This window comes from Heloderma suspectum, chromosome 11 (genome assembly GCF_057233095.1).
Source record: "Heloderma suspectum isolate Gila_16-S chromosome 11, 16-S_ref, whole genome shotgun sequence".
NCBI lineage: Eukaryota > Metazoa > Chordata > Lepidosauria > Squamata > Helodermatidae > Heloderma > Heloderma suspectum.
The window spans coordinates 38,327,928-38,346,634 of NC_139468.1; the positions used below are offsets into that span (position 1 = coordinate 38,327,928).

Genomic DNA, 18,707 nt, shown 5'->3' on the forward strand with positions numbered 1-18,707 from the left:
GACTTGAGCTCTGAGCACTACACGAGGAGCGTTTCCTTTCCTGCTTTTCAACTACATTACCTCTAGGTGGCACTGTGGTAAAACAGAATACCATGAATACACAAGTGAACAAAACAGTTTCTTTCACTTTCACAATTAAATGCTGCATTTCCCCTGCTCTAAAAAAAAACTCGCTGAAAGTGCTCGTAAGACATAGAAGCAAAACTGGAGGGTCACAATGGCATCTAAAGCACCTGTAAACAACCGTGACTAGAGAATGATGAGTGCACAATAAATGCCTCGTGTAGAAAAGGCCACTGTTCACTTTGTCAGATTTAAAGTAATGTCTGTTTTGGCCCTAAGAGACAGATCAGTGGAGCTGTTTCCAGTGATGTGGTGTTGACAGTGCCTGAAAGCCAAAGTGGGGCAGGCAGGGTGCTGTTAACAGTCAGGGTGAAAATAGCAAAAAGCTTCAGAACCTGCAAACAAATAAACCACCATGTCTATAATTCTTTAATCTTGTAAGTCATTTTAGCATCATTAAGATTCAGTTTTAATAGAATTAGCAAGGAAGTACCAAGTGCTTTTCAGTCATTCCTGCGCCTTCACACACATTGGCCAGATCACAGAAACTGGAATTTTACTTATCAAGTAGCAATTGGCTAGAAATATAACTGGCATTGGGTTTTTTTTACCTTAGGGCTAGATGTAGGTCATGATCCAGCCACTTTAAAGGCTCATTAACAACAACAAGAGGCCTTAGGTTGCAATCCTGTGCACACTTACATGGGAGTAAGTTCCACTGAGCTCAGTGTGGCTTACTTCTGAGTAGGCACGTACAGGCGTGCGCTGTAAATCTTTCCCAGTGAAATCAATGGGACTTCAAAGTGCTTAACCCTGGCTGGTTGGTGCCTTTATTTTTTTTTCTTAAGCTATAAATTCCCTTAGGGTCCCAGCCTTCTATGGCTACAGCCGGGGGATCAATGGCACATGCCAGGGGCTGTCTTTGTCCCCTAGGGTGTGAGATGCTGACCTCCTTTTCAAAAGGCAGAGAAAAACAAATATGGAAAAAATACTGCATATACTACAGTAGGACAAAGACTAGGAATAACTCACTGCATGAGTTAATGTGTTTGTGTGTCTGTTAAAAGTAGCAATCCCAGCTGTCCCTTATATCTTGACTCCCTCTCAGAACATCAATGCAGAACCACATTTTTTTTTCTTCTTTCAAAGCCTTCCTGAACACCCACTTTTCCCCCATGAAGTGTTGGCTTAACCCTTATCCCCAACCAAAACAAAGCTTAAGTCCATATAACTAAGCCTGCATATTCCCCTGCCATTCTCTTCGCTTCATTTTCACTGCATTTGTTGTCTTTTCCCCTCCCCCTCCTCACCTAACCTAAATTTACACTGTAAGCTCTTTGGGGCAGATATTATTCTCCTGCTTTCTTTTTGTTCTGCTGACTGTACAAAATGCCATCTACTTCAATGGTGCTATATAAATACCCAAACCCCATGCTTCTTCTCACCGTGTGGCCTTTGAAATGGAATGCTATTAGGTCTTCTCTTGTGTGGGCTAAATCTTCAGAAAATGCAGCTTACAGGGATTAGTTCATTGTCATCCTAGAGAAAGATATAGACATGCCAGCCATCAATAGCAGAGTCCTGTAGTACTTTCGCTATTGGGCAGGCCATTTAAAAAAAGAAGCAGCTAACACAGGGCAATGAATCTTGCACTGTGAAACGCCAGATGTCATTTAGCCTTCCCGGGCTATTGTCACTTTGGTGGAGGAGATAGCATTTTTAGCCTTTCGAGTATATTAACCTCTCTTTGAAACCCCTCCTGGTGAGCTCTGCTGACACAAAAGCAGATGATAAAAGAGAGCTGAGTGCCGCCATCTCTCTTCTTCCTCTGCTGATACCAAAGCAGAATTAACGACAGCTGAATCCAGGCATTTTATTTCTGTATTTACTTTTTAAATTTCTAAACCACTCTTCATCCAAATGGATTGTAGAGCAGTATATGGAAAAAAAAAATTGAAATGACAATACAACGCTAAAAATAAAGGTAGACATTCTGGTCAGAAACAAAATTCCAAAGTCCATATTAGTGTAATACATTGATTAGACCAATGCAAAGATCACAAAAAATGTGCACATTTTCAAGATTTCCAGATCTCCTCATCAGACAAAGTGTTAAAAAAGCAGGTGGGGTGGTGGTGGTGGAGAAGGGAAACAAAGAGCTTGCTTGATGGTGAAGTTACAATGTCCGCGTGATCACGATCTTGAGATGGAATGGAGGAGGAAGGGTCTGCAGGCAAATGGGTCAGCGGGATCTAGCACGTGACGTGATGATTTCAGGTTCCACCTGAAGCTGACCATCATACAAACAATAACACTGAGAGGTAACAAACAATAAAATAATACAATCAGTTAAAATCCCTGGGCAAATAAAAATTTCTTGATCTGGCACCAAAAGCTTGTCATGTCAGTGCCTGCCAAGTCCTTGGGGACACCACCAAAAAGGCCCTTTCCTGTATACATGCAAAATGCACTTCTCCTGCCCATGGCAGTTGGGAAAAGGCCTCATCTGAAGACCTTAATACACAGGCAGAATGGTATGGGAGGAGGCGCTCCTTCAGATAGTGAGGCAACTATAGAGACCCAGGTAGAGGTTGGAGTGAACCTTATAAAATAACATAAAATAAAAAATCTCAAAGTTTGGGAAGAACTGAAGACTGGAAAAATGAGAAACTGAGAGAAACCATCACTGACAGTTTCATCCATCCCTACGGCTGATCTTCATGAATGCTTGTTCAAATGCTCAAAATGCTGAAGTGGAAAGAGGCAGGAAAGGTGGAGAGGAATGTAATGGAAGCATCTTTCATCTTGCACCTGCGGTGAAATCCATTATATCCATTATCAGTGCAATGCCACAAACCTTTCTTTGGTGCTTCTGGGATACGAGCTCACGGGACAGCATGCAGTTAACACCAGACAGGCTCTTCAAAGCAAACCTCACTTGAAGCACAGTTTCTCCCTTCTCTGAAATCGTCAGCCAGATTAACTTTGATGCTGGAAAGATCTTAACTGGCATCTCCGGCTAGAAGGGAAAAAAAGAGGGCAGAGTGAATTGTAGACCTAGCTTAAGCGACTGCTGGGTGTGCTGGAGCCAATCCTGCTTTTGATTGAATGTCTTCACAAGTGAAGGATAGGAGCTTTGGGGCTGTGTATCTTTGGGGTGAGAGAATCCATGCTAGAAGTTCCTGTTCCAAGGCTTCTGTGGGGTGAAGAGCAAAAAATACCTATTCAGATTTGTTTGTGAGAGGCTGCAAAAACAAAATGGACTACTCCAAAGGTGCTTGAAAATAATGGTTTATATTGTTACATGCTCTCCACTTCCTTGTGGGCCAAGATGGTCCAGGGTTTACTTTCCTCTTGATGAGGCAGCACTGAGTCCTGTGAGTGGCCATCTATCCAACCAACCGAAGAGAAGCACCTTTCTGTTTACTTCAATGGGAAAGTGAATGCATGTGCCTAACTCACCTCCATTGAAATGAACGGGAATGTCAAGTGCTTAGTTTGGGCTGGATTGTGCCCACTGTGCCTTTGCAATATTTGTTTCATTTACATATAGGCAAGCAGAGGATAGTGGCCCCGAACAGGCTCCTACAAGCAGGGAGCAAAGACACTGTTCTTGCATTAGATCCCCAAAGAACGCAGTTGGACCCCAAGTTGCTTGACCTTCAGCTGATTCACCCCTTTCTCTCTTTCTCTGTCCCTATCCTGGATCAGGCCCCTGAACCCGTTGTCATGTTCCCTTGGCCCCCACCTTCCTCATGCACACACCCAAGAAGAGAGGCTTCAGTCTCCAGTCTTTAATTCACTATCAACAGGTTCATTACAGATGCAAATCCCCGAAGACTCTCAGGCTATAAAGGAATAACAGCAGGGAATCCGAATGGGAGCTACGATGTTGCCAGCAGTTTGAACAGGGACTTGCTGGCTAGAATAACTTAGGGAGGGAAACCCCTCCCATCCAGTGATGCTCCCCTGCGTCGACCCTCACGCATCGCCAACTGGGTCGACTGTCTGAGCTCCACCTCTAACTTTTCCTGCTTTGCTCTGTGTCACAATCCAGCATCCCTCAGGTCACGCTCTGCGATCTCCTTCTCCTCATCCTCCTCAATTCCCACGGAGGAGGGGGGGGGGGCTTCAGGCCCAGCCATCTGGGTGCTAGCATTCTGAGAAGCACACCTAACCATATCTGAACTGGCTGGAGAAGATGCCTCCCCCAGTTCTTGCTGTTCCCCTTCTGAATCTGAACTGCTATCTCCATATGCTCAGAATCAGTCCTGACACCCGTGTCCTCAGAGGATTCTGATCCCTTCTCCTCAGAAGACAAGCCTCCAGAGTGAGTGGTTCAGGGAGAGGACTTGTCTACGGAAACGCTTCCAACTTCTCTGGGTCCCACTGCTCCAGAAAGATCCCAAGAGTCATCTCCCCTGCATCTAGAGGAGGTTGTATTACCATTCTCAGACTCTGAGGACTTGGGCCAAGAGGAAACTTGCATGCCATGGCCACTCCCACTTTGTTGCAGCCTGAGATTGCTAAAACAGGCCACGGCCCTTTAAGATACACAGCTTCAGTCAGTATGATGGCAGCAGGGCCAACCAGCCTAAATGCGACCATACTCTTACTTAAAGCTTGGTCTTGGTCTGCCCCTTGTTGGAGCAGCATGCAGACAACACTGTCTGGCTTTCAAGGAGGGATCCCCACAGCAATGGGTTTAGTTTGCTCTCCACTTTGCTGTGGTTTTTACTGGAGTTGAATCTGCTCCGTCTAGGGACACACAGGGCTTGAAAGCCAGGATTATCCCAAAGCCTGGGGCTCTCAGCAGGTCACATGGCAGTTTACCACAAATTGTTTGGGTGGCTACCGGGTGGTCATCACCTAGAGAGCCTGTTCCCTCCCTCCCACTCCCTCCCACTCTCGACCTATTCCACCCGTTCTGCTTTCTCTGGCCAGTGTGTGTTAGCACCTGCCTCTGCAACCTATGCCTAAGTCCCCCCATTTTTTTTATATTACTGTCCCTCTAAAACCACAGTAGCACAACAGCAGGTATAGCTACTTCTGTTCAAATGTGCTATTTTGCGATAGGGGTATAGCTACTCCTGTTCAATACATGAAACAGTGGAAACATTGGGGAAAACACTGGGGAAACACCGCTTGACCAGGGTGAGTGAGGTCATGGCCAGGTGAAAGACACACCCCTGGGCAGGGCTATCATGCTGGAGTAAATGTGGAGGGCTGGTGCACACAACAGAAGTGCAGACCAGCCGAACTAAGGAAAACAATCGGACTAAAAGTAGTCTGAGTAGGATGATAAAAAGCAAAGGACCATAAGAAAAAACTCCAAAATCCACAGCTGGGCAATACCTTGATTTGGAAGAACCAAAATGTCACACAATAGTGAGCAAGCTTTCAAGTTCTCTAGAACTCTTCATCAAGCTGGATGTTAAGCAAAGCAGGGGGTGGAGGAAAGAGGGGAAAAGCAAAGAAGAGCACACACAAAAACAGGCTGGGTGCTGTAGCCATAAGGGCTGCATTTAGTCCCATTCTCAAAACAGAGATTTCAGATTGATTGAATTAGGCTCTGCTAGGTGCGGCAGGCATCAGGTCACACCTAGGATTCGGGGGCAAAGAAGCAATGGCTGACCAATTTTTTGATAAAAATAAACTCCAGCAGTTACTCAGATCTGTGTCCTCTGCTTGCAGAGAGAGTCTCCGTGGTGAGGGCCCTAAGATGGCCCAATTTTTAAAAGCTTGCTTAAGAAATGGCTGCGATAGAGCAGTTTAAAGCATTGAAGCAGAGGTGGTTAAATGTTCTCAGCCCAAGAGCCAAATTGCAAAATGGGAAAAGTCTCGGTGGCCACCTACCATCTGTGGGCGTGGCCAAAGGCAGAGTGGGTGGGGCCAAATGTGATTATTACCATTTTAAGCCTATGCATAAGTAAGCAGGAGAAGGCTTCTGCATATTATCTCAGAGGTAAGCAGGACTGAGGGCTTCTCCACCCAGAGGCTTTTTATCCCACAATTTTAACAGGGCTTCTGCTTCCAGATTCTTTGCAGGATTAAGCTTGGCCCTTTACATGCGCTTCCCTTCCCCCCTTTATCTGCAAGTTCTATATGTTTCATTATACAGCCACTAGATGGCGCTGTGGTATAGTGCCTGTTATAGCATGACTTCCCCTTTTCATGGAGAAATTCAGCCTGCTGTATTTTCATGGCTCAGTATCTCCAGTCTTAAAAAAAAAATGGGATAAAGGCCAGAAGACAAGGGAGGCTGCTGACATCATGTAAAGGACCCACAAACTTCCATGAGTAACCAATCTCAATCACAGATAAAAGCCCCATGTGGAGAAGCCCTGAATCACGCACCAGCACTTTCAAACAACGTCACCAAACATCTGCAAGCCTGTTTACAAGTAAGTAGGTCTCCTGCCTGTAAAATGCACATCTCAGTTCTGCGCAGCAGCTCTCCTGCCTGCAAAATGCACACCTCAAAATCTTTGCAACACTTGATTCTTTGCAGGCTATCTAAAGGTTACGTGCCTTTAAATACCCCCTTATCTCAATCAGCGATAGGATAGGACAGCAAAAGAAGCTTGAGCATCCAGTCTTGGTGGAAGTTCCCCATCCCTGCCTTAAAGTGTAATTTTCACTTGTTTGTGTCCATTTTTTGTGCGCCCATAATATAACTCCAGTTTTCCCTCTTGCGCATTCAGATTCCATCAAAACTTCAGGGAAATAAATGTTTGTGTTACTTCTGTTAAATGATCATCAGAGTTGCTTCCAGATGAGGCTTTTATCTTAGCATCAACCTGCCTTCTTCATGGAATTTTAAAGGGGTCCAGATATCATTGTCTTCTATTTGTAACCCTCCAGAGTTTTCCCAGTGCTTCCTCCGTCTTTTTTCTCACTGTAAAAAAGAAAATGGATGAAATAGTTCCACAATCCCTTCTAACTGGTAGGAGCCCTCTGTCTGGAAGCAGCGAGAATGCTATTATTTTGCCTCTACTATATCTTCAGTAGAAATATTTAATATGCTGATAGTTAAGGAGATACAAAAACAAGTGGAAGTTGAAAAGTTGGTCTAGGGTAATCTCAAGTGCTATTTCTATAGTTGTAAACCTTTCATTGTTCTGATTACAAAACAACACATATATTTTGGTTTTAATTGAGATGTAGTGATATTGGCAGCCATTTTGGATTTTTAAATTTCCATTTTCTCAGCATTGCAGTGCCACAGAAGGCTGACCTATAAGTATGCATCATTTAATGCTTTACAGTGAACACATTTGGTTGCATAACATGTTTTGTACAGTTTTTGTGTTGTTGCCTCCAAACAAATTAAAACTGGCTGCCACTTTGTAATTTTTCAACATAGGCTTCTAAAATCCTGTAAGATAAATTTTAGGACTAATATTAGCTTGCCTTCAAAATTTCATCAGAATTGGTTAAATGGTGTGGCTCTAAGAGAAACACTAAAGTCTATTGCTTAGGTACAGAGAGACTTGGATTCAGTAGGTCAAAGACAAACACTCAAGCAAAGAAATTAAGAACATCAAAAGAGCCCTGCTGGATCAGACCAAGGGTTCAACTAGTCCAGGATTCTGTTCACCCAGTGGCCAACCAGCTGTCCACAGGAAACCCACAAGCAGGACATGAGCACAGCAGCAACCTCCTGTCCATGTTCCCCAGCAACTGGTGTACAGAAGCATACTGCCTCTAGCACTGGAGGTAACACATAGCCATTATTATGACTAACAGCCATTGACAGCCTTCTCCTCCATGAATTTGTCAAATTCCCCTTTTAAAGCCATCCAAATTGATGGCCATTACTACAGTCAGGGTCAGAAATATTGGAACAAGGATAACTGTTTTGGCAGTTGGCCTCTGTACACCACCACATTGAAGTTGAAAGGAAACACACCCAGATGGGAGCGAAGTCAGGACTTTCAGCTGTAATTCAAGGGGTTTGACAAAAGTAGAGCACTAACCATTCAGGAAGGACAGCCAGTGGCAGACACACACACCCATCGTTGGTGGCTCATAAGTAATGGAACAAACCTAACATCATTTCAAACTGAAGGATCACCTTTAATGCCTGGATGAAAATCCTTTGCAGTCAATGACTGCCTGAAGTCTGGAACCCATGGACATGACCAAATGCTGAGTTTCCTCCCTCAAGATACTTTGCCAGGCCTTTACTGCAGCTGCCCTCAGCTGCTGCTTGTTTGTGGGTCTTTCTGCCTTCAGTCTTGACTTCAGTAAGTGAAAAGCATGCTCTATTGGGTTGAGATCAGGTGACTGACTTGGCAATTGAAAAACATCCCACTTCTTTGCCTTCAGAAACTCTAGGGTAGCTTTTGCTGTATGTTTTGGGTCATTATCCATCTGCAATATGAAACAGCATCCTATCCGTTTGGCAGCATTCGGCTGCATCTGAGCAGAAAGTATAACCCTATACACTTCAGAATTCATCCTGCTGCTTTTATCAGCAGTCAGGTCATCAATAAACACCAGTGACCCGGTTCCATTGGCAGCCATACATGCCCATGCCATAACACTGCCTCCACCATGTTTGACAGATGATGTGGTATGCTTTGGAACATGAGCTGTTCCTTTCCTTCTCCATACTTTTCTCTTCCCATCATTCTGGTACAAGTTAATCTTGGTTTCAGCAGTCCAAAGAATCTTATTCCAGAACTGGGCAGGCTTTTTTAGGTGTTTGCTGGCAAAGGCTAATCTGGCCTTTCGGTTCTTGAGCATTACCAGTGGTTTGCACCTTGTTGTGAAGCCTCTGTATTTACATTCATAAAGCCGTCTCTTGACTGTAGATGTTGAGAATGATATGTCTACCTCCACAAGAGTGTTCTTGACCTAGCTAGATGTTGTGAAAGGGTTCCTCTTCACCATGAGCAGAATTCTGCGGTCATCCACTTTAGTTGTCTTCTGTGGTCTTCCAGGCCTTTTGCTGTTGCTGAGCTTGCCAGTTAATTCCTTTTCAGGATGTTCCAAACTGTTGTATTGGCCACTCCCACTGTTTCCGCTCTCTCTCTGATGGGTTTATTTTGTTTCCTCAGCCTAATGATGGCCTCCTTCACTTGCATGGACACCTCTTTGGACCTCATGTTGGGAGTTGCAGTGAACAGCTACCAAATGCAAATGCAACACTCAGAACCACCTCCAGGCCTTTTATCTGCTTGATTGGTCATGGGATACCCAGGAAACAGGCCACACCTGGCCATGCAGCTGGGGTATGTGCATGCCACTGGCTGTCCTTCCTGAATGGTTAGTGCCCCACTTTTGTCACACCCCTTGAATTACAGCTGAAAGTCCTGACTTTGCTCCCATCTGGGTGTGTTTCCTTTCAACTTCAGTGTGGTGGTGTACAGAGGCCAACTGCCAAAACAGTTATCCTTGTTCCAATATTTCTGGCCCTGACTGTACATCTTGTGATAACAAATTCCATAGTTTAACTATGCCCTGTGTGAAGAAGTCCTTCCTTTTATCTTCCCCGAATCTCTCACCATTCAGCTTCATGTATTAATTAGTGCTATTCAGTGTTATGGGGGGGAGAGAGAGAGAGAAAGAGAGAGAAATGTCTCCCTATGCACTTTCTCTACACCGTGCGTAACTTTTGTGCACCTCTATCGTGTCTCCCCTCACTCGCCATTTTTCTAAGCTCAACAGTCCCAGACACTGTAACCTTTCCTCATAAGGGGGTTGGCACATGCGTAGCACTGTAGCTGGGCACTGCAAGGGAGCATTCAGCAGTGGTGAGCAAGGAGCTACCATTCCAGAAGTGATAGTGTTATTAAGAGACCCCTGGCAAGCTCCCAAGCAGCGGTCAAGACTTCCGCAGGACAATTTAGAAAAAAGAACCCACGCTGACCACTGCCTTGTTGCGGTGAAGGGGCTTGCACAACTCAGTGGAGCCATAAGCTATGCCGTGCAGGGCCACCCAAGACGGACAGGTCATGGCAGAGAGTTCTGACAAAATGTGGTCCACTGGAGAAGGAAATGGCAACCCACTCCAGTATTCTTGCCAAGAAAACCCCATGGAACGTATCACAAGGCTAAAAGAGATGACGCCGGAAGATGAGCCCCTCAGGTCGGAAGGTGTCCCATATGCTACTGGGGAAGAGCAGAGGGTATTTCCAAGTAGCGCCAGAAAGAGTGAAGCGGCTGGGCCAAAGCCGAAAGGACACTCAGCTGTGGATGTGTCTGGTGGTGAAAAGAAAGTCCGATGCTGTAAAAAATAATATTGTTTAGGAACCTGGAACATAAGATCAATGAATCAAGGTAAGCTGGAGGTGGTCAAACGTGAGATGGCAAGATTGAACATTGACATCTTGGGAATCAGCAAACTAAAATGGACAAGCATGGGCGAATTTAATTCAGGTGACCATCATATCTACTACTGTGGGCAAGAATCCCTTAGAAGAAATGGAGTAGCACTCGTAGTCAACAAAAGGGTGGGAAAAGCAGTACTGGGGTACAATCTCAAAAACAACAGAATGATCTCAGTACGAATCCAAGGCAAACCATTCAACATCACAGTAATTCAAGTCTACACCCCAACCACTGAGGCCGAAGAAGCTGAGGTTGATCAGTTCTATGAAGACCTACAACACCTTCTAGAACTAACACCAAAAAAAGATGTCCTCTTCATCATAGGGGATTGGAATGCTAAAGTAGGAAGTCAAGAAATAACCGGGATAACAGGCAAGCATGGCCTTGGTGTACAAAATGAAGCAGGACAAAGGCTAATAGAGTTTTGCCAAGAGAACACACTGATCATAGCAAACACTCTTTTCCAAAAGCACAAGAGGCGACTCTACACATGGACATCACCAGATGGTCAATATCGAAATCAGACTTTTTATGTACTTTGCAGCCAAAGACGGAGAAGCTGTATATAGTCAGTAAAAACAAGGCCTGGAGCTGACTGTGACTCAGTTCATGAGCTTCTTGTTGCAAAATTTCGGCTTAAATTGAAGACTGTAGGGAAAACCACTAAACCATTCAGGTATGACCTAAATCATATCCCTGATGAATATACAGTGGAGGTGAGGAATAGATTTCAGGGATTAGACCTGATAGACAGAGTGCCTGAGGAACTATGGACGGAGGTCCGTAACATTGTTCAGGAGGCAGCAACTCAATCCATCCCAAAGAAAAAGAAATGCAAGAAAGCAAAGTGGCTGTCCGATGAGGCTTTACGAGTAGCTGAGGAAAGAAGGGAAGAGAAAAGCAAGGGAGAAAGGGGAAGATATATCCAACTGAATCCAGAGTTCCAGAGAATAGCAAGGAGAGACAAGAAGGCCTTCTTAAATGAACAATGCAAAGAAATCGAGGAAAACAATAGAATGGGAAAGACTAGAGATCTTTTCAAGAAAATTGGAGATCTCAAGGGAATGTTTTATGCAAAGACAGGCATGATAAAGGACAAAGAAGGCAGGGACCTAACAGAAGCAGATGAAATTAAGAAGAGGTGGCAAGAATACACAGAAGAACTATACAGGAAAGATCTTCATGTCCCTGATAGCCATGATAGTGTGGTCACTGAACTTGAGCCAGACAGCCTAGAGAGTGAAGTCAAGTGGGCCTTAGGAAGCATTGCTAACAACAAAGCTAGCGGAGATGACAGTATTCCAGCTGAGCTATTTAAAATCCTAAAAGATGATGCTGTTAAAGTGCTGGATTCGATATGCCAACAAATTTGGAACACTCAACAATGGCCGCAAGACTGGAAAAGGTCAGTTTACATTCCAATTCCAAAGAAGGGCAACGCCAAAGAGTGTTCAAACTACCGCACAATTGCGCTCATTTCACATGCCAGCAAGGTGATGCTCAAAATCCTACAAGCTAGGCTTCAGCAGTATGCGAACCGAGAACTACCGGAAGTACAAGCTGGGTTTAGAAGAGGCAGAGGAACTAGAGATCAAATCGCCAACGTTCGCTGGATCATGGAGAAAGCAAGAGAATTCCAGAAAAGCGTCTATTTCTGCTTCATTGACTACGCTAAAGCCTTTGATTGTGTGGATCACAACAAACTGTGGCAAATTCTGAAAGAGATGGGAGTACCGGACCACCTTACCTGTCTCCTGAGAAACCTGTACGAGGGTCAAGAAGCAACAGTAAGAACCAGACATGGAACAACCGATTGGTTCAAAATTGGGAAAGAAGTACGACAAGGCTGCATACTGTCGCCCTGCTTATTTAACTTATATGCAGAGTACATCATGAGAAACGCCGGGTTGGATGAATCACAGGTCAGAATTAAGATTGCCGGGAGAATTATCAACAACCTCAGATACGCAGACGATACCACCCGAATGGCAGAAAGCGAAGAGGATCTAAAGAGCCTCTTGTGGAGGGTGAAAGAGGAGAGTGCAAAAGCTGGTTTGAAACTCAACATTAAAAAAACTAAGATCATGGCATCTGGCCCTATCACTTCCTGGCATATAGAAGGGGAAGAAATGGAAGCAGTGACAGATTTTACTTTCTTGGGCTCCAAGATCACCGCAGACGGTGACTGTAGCCATGAAATTAAAAGACGCTTGCTCCTTGGGAGGAAAGCTATGGCCAACCTAGACAGCATAGTAAGAAGCAGAGACATCACCTTGCCGACAAAGGTCTGCATAATCAAAGCTATGGTTTTCCCAGTAGCAATGTATGGCTGTGAGAGCTGGACTATAAGGAAGGCTGAGCGCCGAAGAATTGATGCTTTCGAACTGTGGTGCTGGAGGAGACTCTTACGAGTCTCCTGGACTGCAAGGAGGTCCAATCAGTCCATCCTAAAGGAAATCAACCCTGAATGCTCATTGGAAGGACAGATACTGAAGTTCAAATATTTTGGCCACCTAATGCGAAGAGCAAACTCCCTGGAAAAGACCCTGATGCTGGGAAAGATTGAAGGCAAAAGGAGAAGGGGATGGCAGAGGATGAGATGGCTAGATAGCATCACGGATGCAATGAATATGAACTTGAGCACGCTCCGGGAGAGAGCGCAGGACAGGAAGGCCTGGCGTGCTATGGTCAATGGGGTCACGAAGAGTCGGACACGACTTAACGACTGAACAACAATGAAATTATGCTTTTTTGCACAATGCCACACTTGAAAGGCTGGGGAACAGGTGGGGAAGATGCATTTCAGTGTTTAACTCTGCAAGTCCTTCATACATCTTGCAGGGACTTAGATATGAATTATCCAGCTGCACTTTTAGCTTGTGCAGATGACCTCAGTGGTGTGTGCTATAAAGTATTTTTGCTCTGATATAGCAAACAAGATTACCTCTCAGGTAAGTTACATTGTTAACATCACGGTTAAACAAATATCAGGCAAGGTGAAACTGGCTGGAACAATGATGGGAGATAATTAGGGTACAGAACTGGAGGGAGAAGGAAGGTTAGAAGTCTCTCAACTGAACTGCAAAAGTGGCCAGGTCCGGCTAAAATAATGCAAAGACGTGGTTAACGCAAGTCTCCCGTCTGTGTCACTTGCAGGCCATGTAGGAGATTAGCAAGAGATTGGCAGCTGCAGGTGCCACATTTTGTTGAAGTTGCAAGCAGGAGAACTGGTCGGAGGAGTTGTTGTTCCAACCAACCCTTAAAAAGAACGACACGCACAATTTGTCAGTGTGGTTCAGGTGACCTCTTGCTCAGCCTAGTCAGGCGTTCGGAAGGCGAATCAGATTCTGCCGCCTTTGATTCTGCTGCTCTGGAATGTAACAAAGGAGCTGGGGGGAGGGGGCTGGCCTGAGCTCTCCCCTGCCCGGAGCTTTTCAAGGTGGATAGTTACACTGTAACTAGAAAGTCTCTTTTTCACTGTCTTGATGAATAAAATTATTTTATATCTATTTAATTTTCCTACCAATGGCCTCTCTCTCTCTCTCTCTCTCTACACACACACACACACACACACACACACACACACAACCTGCAACAAAATGTTGCAGTGCTTCCTTACCTCCTAAGAGAACCCAGGGTCACCCCATGAAGGTGATTGGTGGGAGACTCAGGACAGATAAAAGGACTTCTTCACACAGCGCACAGTTAAGCTGTGGAACCCACTGCCACAACATGTAGTGATGGCCAACAACTTGGGCTGAATCTACACAAAGCAGTTAGACCGTTATCGTACTGTCATCATAACTATTGGTACACACGACACCAGCGGGCACCAATAGTTATGATAACAGTATGATAATGGTATGATAACAGTATAACTGCTATGTGTAGATTCAGCCCTGGATGGCTTTAAAAGGGGGTTAGACAAATTCCTGCAGGAGAAGGCTATCAGTGGCTACTAGTCCTGATGGTTATGTGCAACCTCCAGTATCAGAGGCATTATGCCTATGTACACCAGTTGCTGGGGAACATGGGCAGGAGGGTGCTGTTGCACTCGTGGCTGGTTGGCCTGTGTGAACAGAATGCTGGACTAGATGGACCCTTGGTCTGATCCAGCAGGGCTCTTTTGATGTTCTTATGAGCACCCCTGTTGAGTTGCCAGCCATGCCCTTCTCTAGAATACTCCATTCCTGGGTCTCCGATGTGGTGCACCACTGTGCCCACGGACAGCTCTCGTGGTGCCTGCCAGACTCCTTGCTGATTTGTATGTTTTTAAGATCTTGTAATTATTATTTTTTTAACTGGGAGGCTGACATGCTGCAAAATGAAGCACTGGTCTCCAGCACCGTCTTTATTTCCAAGAATGGCTCTGGGCCCCAGGTAGCATTCTTGGCCAAGTTATTTGTTTCCAAGCCTCATCAGTCTGCACAGATAACTGGGGGTTCAAAGGCGTGGTTTTGTGCTTTGGAGCTGGGACCCCACCACTGCCTTGTACTTGTTCTTGAGTAAAGTTACTGTTCTTTCAGCCTCACCAGTTTGCCTTATGGGAAATGCCAGTTTCGTGACTGGCCACACCCATCTCAGCAGCCATGGTGTGAATGACCAACCCCACCATGTCGGCCATTTTGTGAGAGTGTGCCTGACACTCTCTGAAAATTCTAAATGCGCCTGCCGACCTAAGATGTTTGGGGCCTCCTGCGCTACTGCACCACCCAAACACCCACCCTTGCTTTCTTTTCTAATTGAAACTCAACAGTTGATGGCTACTGAGCACGGTCAGTCCTCACTGGGTGGGGCTTTTTGGTAGTGGAGTGTGTCCCCTTTGTTTTTTTCCTAAAGCCAGTGTAGTGTAGTGGTGAGAGTGACGGACTGGGAGCTGGGAGATCCGGGTTGTAGTCCCCATTTGGCCATGGAAGCTCACTGGGTGACTTTCGGCCAGTCACAGACTCTCAGCCCAACCTACCTCACAGGGTTGTTGTTGTGAGGATACAATGGAGAGGAGGAGGATAATGTAAGCCACCTTGGGTTCCTTGCAAGAGGAAAAAAGGCGGGATATAAATGCAATAATAAATAAAGCAATAAAAGCTTTGTTTATTTATTTACTGCAACAGGCTAACATGGCTTCACCTCTGGATTTTTTTTTAGAGTTTTCTATACTTCCGCAAACCTCAAGGTTCCCCTAAACATGCCGATACATCCTGTTTTTAATCAGGAGCATCTCTACACCAGCCTAAAATCCCACATTTAAAATGGGGCTTTCAGTTTCCATTTTAAATGCAGGATCACGACAGACTCCCTTTACATGCGCTTCCTCCCCCACCCCACTTTTCCCCCTTATCTGAGTCTTCCATATGTTTCATTATACAGCCGCTAGATGGTGCTGTGGTCTAGCTCCTCTTATGCGAGTTTCCCTCTTTTCATGAGGGAACTCAAGTGGAACTCAAGTGCTGCAATTTGATAGCTCATTATCTCCAATCTTTTAAAAAGTGGAATAAAGGTCGTTTCGTGCAGGAAGCACCCTGGACATTGACAACATCCTGTAAAGGGCCCGCAAACTTCCGTGAGGAAGCAATCTCAATAGCAGGATAAAAGTTCCATGTGAAGAAGCTCCAGCACTCACCACCTGAGTTCGCTAGTAGAGGGTTTGCTATAAGATCAGTAGCTTTATTTCCCCCCCCCCCCCCCGATTGTCAGCCCTCTGGTGAAGCAAGCACTTGGTTTTATTTTTCCTCACAATGGTGGAATAACATAGGTTGTGGCCCTGTTATAACCAATTAACTAAGATTTTGTGAAGCAACTGACAGCCCTAATGATGATGCATTAAGGGCAAGCTGCCACCAGCTGCCATACAAAAGCTTTGCTGCTCACAGCTCCCGAGACTGAGCATTAATTGCTGGTGGTCTGAGTAAAGGCTTCAATGTGAGCCACCCCAGGATGGAGGACCCTCAAGCTTCACATTGCTGCTGGGCAACAGGCTTTTCCTTCACAGAGTCTAGACTGAGATGCCAGGAAAGAAAAACCAGAGAAGGAATCCAAGAATGGGCAAGTCTTCCAACAGGCCTCAGGACCACTGTTTACAAACAGTCCACCCTGTGAAGGGGACGCAGTTTGGAAGAGGGTTCCTTCTCGCCACCCCCCACCCTAAAGAGGCCCACAAGGCTTGCGAAAGACTCATGTAAAATGAGACCATAAGAGGCATGCTAGATTAGACCAAGGGTAGTATCCAACATTAGGCCTACTTACATTAGACCCATTGAAATGACTAGGACAAGTTAGTCACGACTGGGTGTACTCTAAGTAGGGCTAACATTGGATACTACCCTGAGGATCCATCTAGTCCAGCATTCTATTCACACAATGGCCAACCAGTTGCCCATGGGAAAGCCACAAGCAGGACAGGAGGACAACAGCATCCTCCCACCCATGTTCCCCAGCAAGTGGTGGACAGTCTCTGATACTGCAGGTAGCATATAGCCACCAGGACTAGTAGCCATGGATGGCCTTCTCCTCCAGGAATTTGCCCAGTCCCCTTTTAATGCCATCCAAGCCGGTGGCCATCACTTCGTCTTGTGGTACTGAATTCCAGTTTCACTGTGCGCTGTGCGAAGAAGTCCTTTCATCGGTCCTGAAGCTCCCATTGTTCAGCTTCGTGGGATGATCCCTCTGGGTTCTAGTATTATGAGAGAAAAACATCTCCCGATCCACTTTCTCCACACCCTGCATAATTTTCTGCACCCGTCATGTCTGCCCTCCCTCTCCTTTTCTCTAGGCTACACAATGCCACCTGTTGTGACATATCCTCACAGGGGAGTCGTTCCAGCAATGTCCCAGTTTGCCCATTTCTCATGTCCACAGTAACTTCTGGAGGTGGAATGTGGAGTGAGGGAGGGGGAAACGAAGGAAGAGTGCGTTGATTTTTTAAGAAACGGCCTTGGTCGCCTTGGTGGATGATATGAGGAGGGCTCTGGATAGGGGTGAATGCTCCTTCCTTGTTCTCCTCGACCTCTCAGCGGCTTTTGATACCGTTGACCACGGTATCCTCCTGGACCGCCTGGAGGGGTTGGGCATTGGAGACACTGTATTGCGGTGGTTCCGGTCCTTCCTCTCCGGCAGGTACCAGAGGGTAGCACTGGGAGAGGAGGTTTTGGACCCGTGGCCACTTACTTGTGGGGTGCCACAGGGTTCCATCCTCTCCCCGATGCTATTTAACATATATGTGAAGCCGCTGGGGGCTATCATCAGGAGGTTTGGGGTGCAGTGTCATCAATATGCGGATGACACGCAGCTCTACCTCTCATTCAAATCTTCACCAAGGTTGGCCGTAGAATCCCTGTCCAAATGTCTGGAGACGGTGAGTGGCTGGATGGGGAGGAATAAGCTGAAGCTCAACCCTGACAAGACTGAGGTACTTTTGGTGGGAGACAAGAGGAGGCTGGGGGATGTTGACCTGGTGTTGAATGGGGTACGGCTACCCTTGAAAGACCAGGTCCGCAGCCTGGGGGTCATTTTGGACTCCCAGCTGTCCATGGAGGCTCAGGTGTCAGCTGTGAGCCGGACAGCGCTGTATCAACTCCATCTGATACGGCGGCTGCGCCCCTTCCTTCCCGACCATCTGCTCCCATCGGTAGTACATGCCCTGGTCTCCTCTCGTTTAGACTACTGTAATGCGCTCTACGTGGGGTTACCCTTGAAGACGGTTCAGAAGCTGCAGCTGGTACAGAACACGGCGGCTCGCCTGATTAAAGGCAGCCGCTGGCGAGATCACATCACTCCAGTGCTGAAGGAGTTGCACTGGTTACCAGTTGTTTTCCGGGCCAAATTCAAGGTGTTGGTTTTGACCTTTAAAACCCTATATGGTTCCGGCCCAGCCTATCTTAAGGAGCGCCTCCAGCAACACCAGACAGGCCGCTTAACAAGATCAGCCTCAGATGGCCTTCTCTCTGTCCCATCAGCCAGGACAGCTAGACTGGTGGGGACGAGGGAGAGGGCCTTCTCTGTGGTGGCCCCCACTCTGTGTTCCACCCTAGGGAACTCCGTCATGCCCCCTCTTTAATGAGCTCCCGTCGTGCATTAAAAACGTGGTTGTTCAGGCAGGCATTTGGGGTGGGTTAGGGTATTTAAAAAAAAAAAATGATGGTAAAATTTTATTGTTTTAAATTGTTTTATGGTGGGTTGTACATCGCCCAGAGTGGCTGGGTGACCAGTCAGATGGGCGATTAATAAATTTAATAAATAAATAAATAAATAAATAATCTCAGAGGGTGGGTGGCATCTGTCCTGTTACCCTGGTTGGCTGAAAGACAATT

The 18,707-nt window shown here is 46.0% G+C and overlaps 1 long non-coding RNA gene across 2 annotated transcripts; it reads right to left on the bottom strand.

The window, feature by feature from the left end:
- Positions 1-478: 478 nt before the first annotated feature.
- LOC146337256 (uncharacterized) lies at positions 479-15,838 on the bottom strand. 2 transcript variants are annotated; one of them, XR_014785414.1, is made up of 4 exons: positions 15,365-15,838; positions 6,868-6,961; positions 2,921-3,082; positions 479-2,377 (listed from the first exon to the last, which is right to left on the bottom strand). It is a non-coding gene; the product is annotated as an uncharacterized LOC146337256 (long non-coding RNA). The 2 variants fall into 2 exon arrangements; XR_014785413.1 differs by lacking the exon at positions 15,365-15,838 and having other exon boundaries at positions 6,868-7,741.
- Between the last annotated feature and the right edge of the window lie 2,869 nt (positions 15,839-18,707).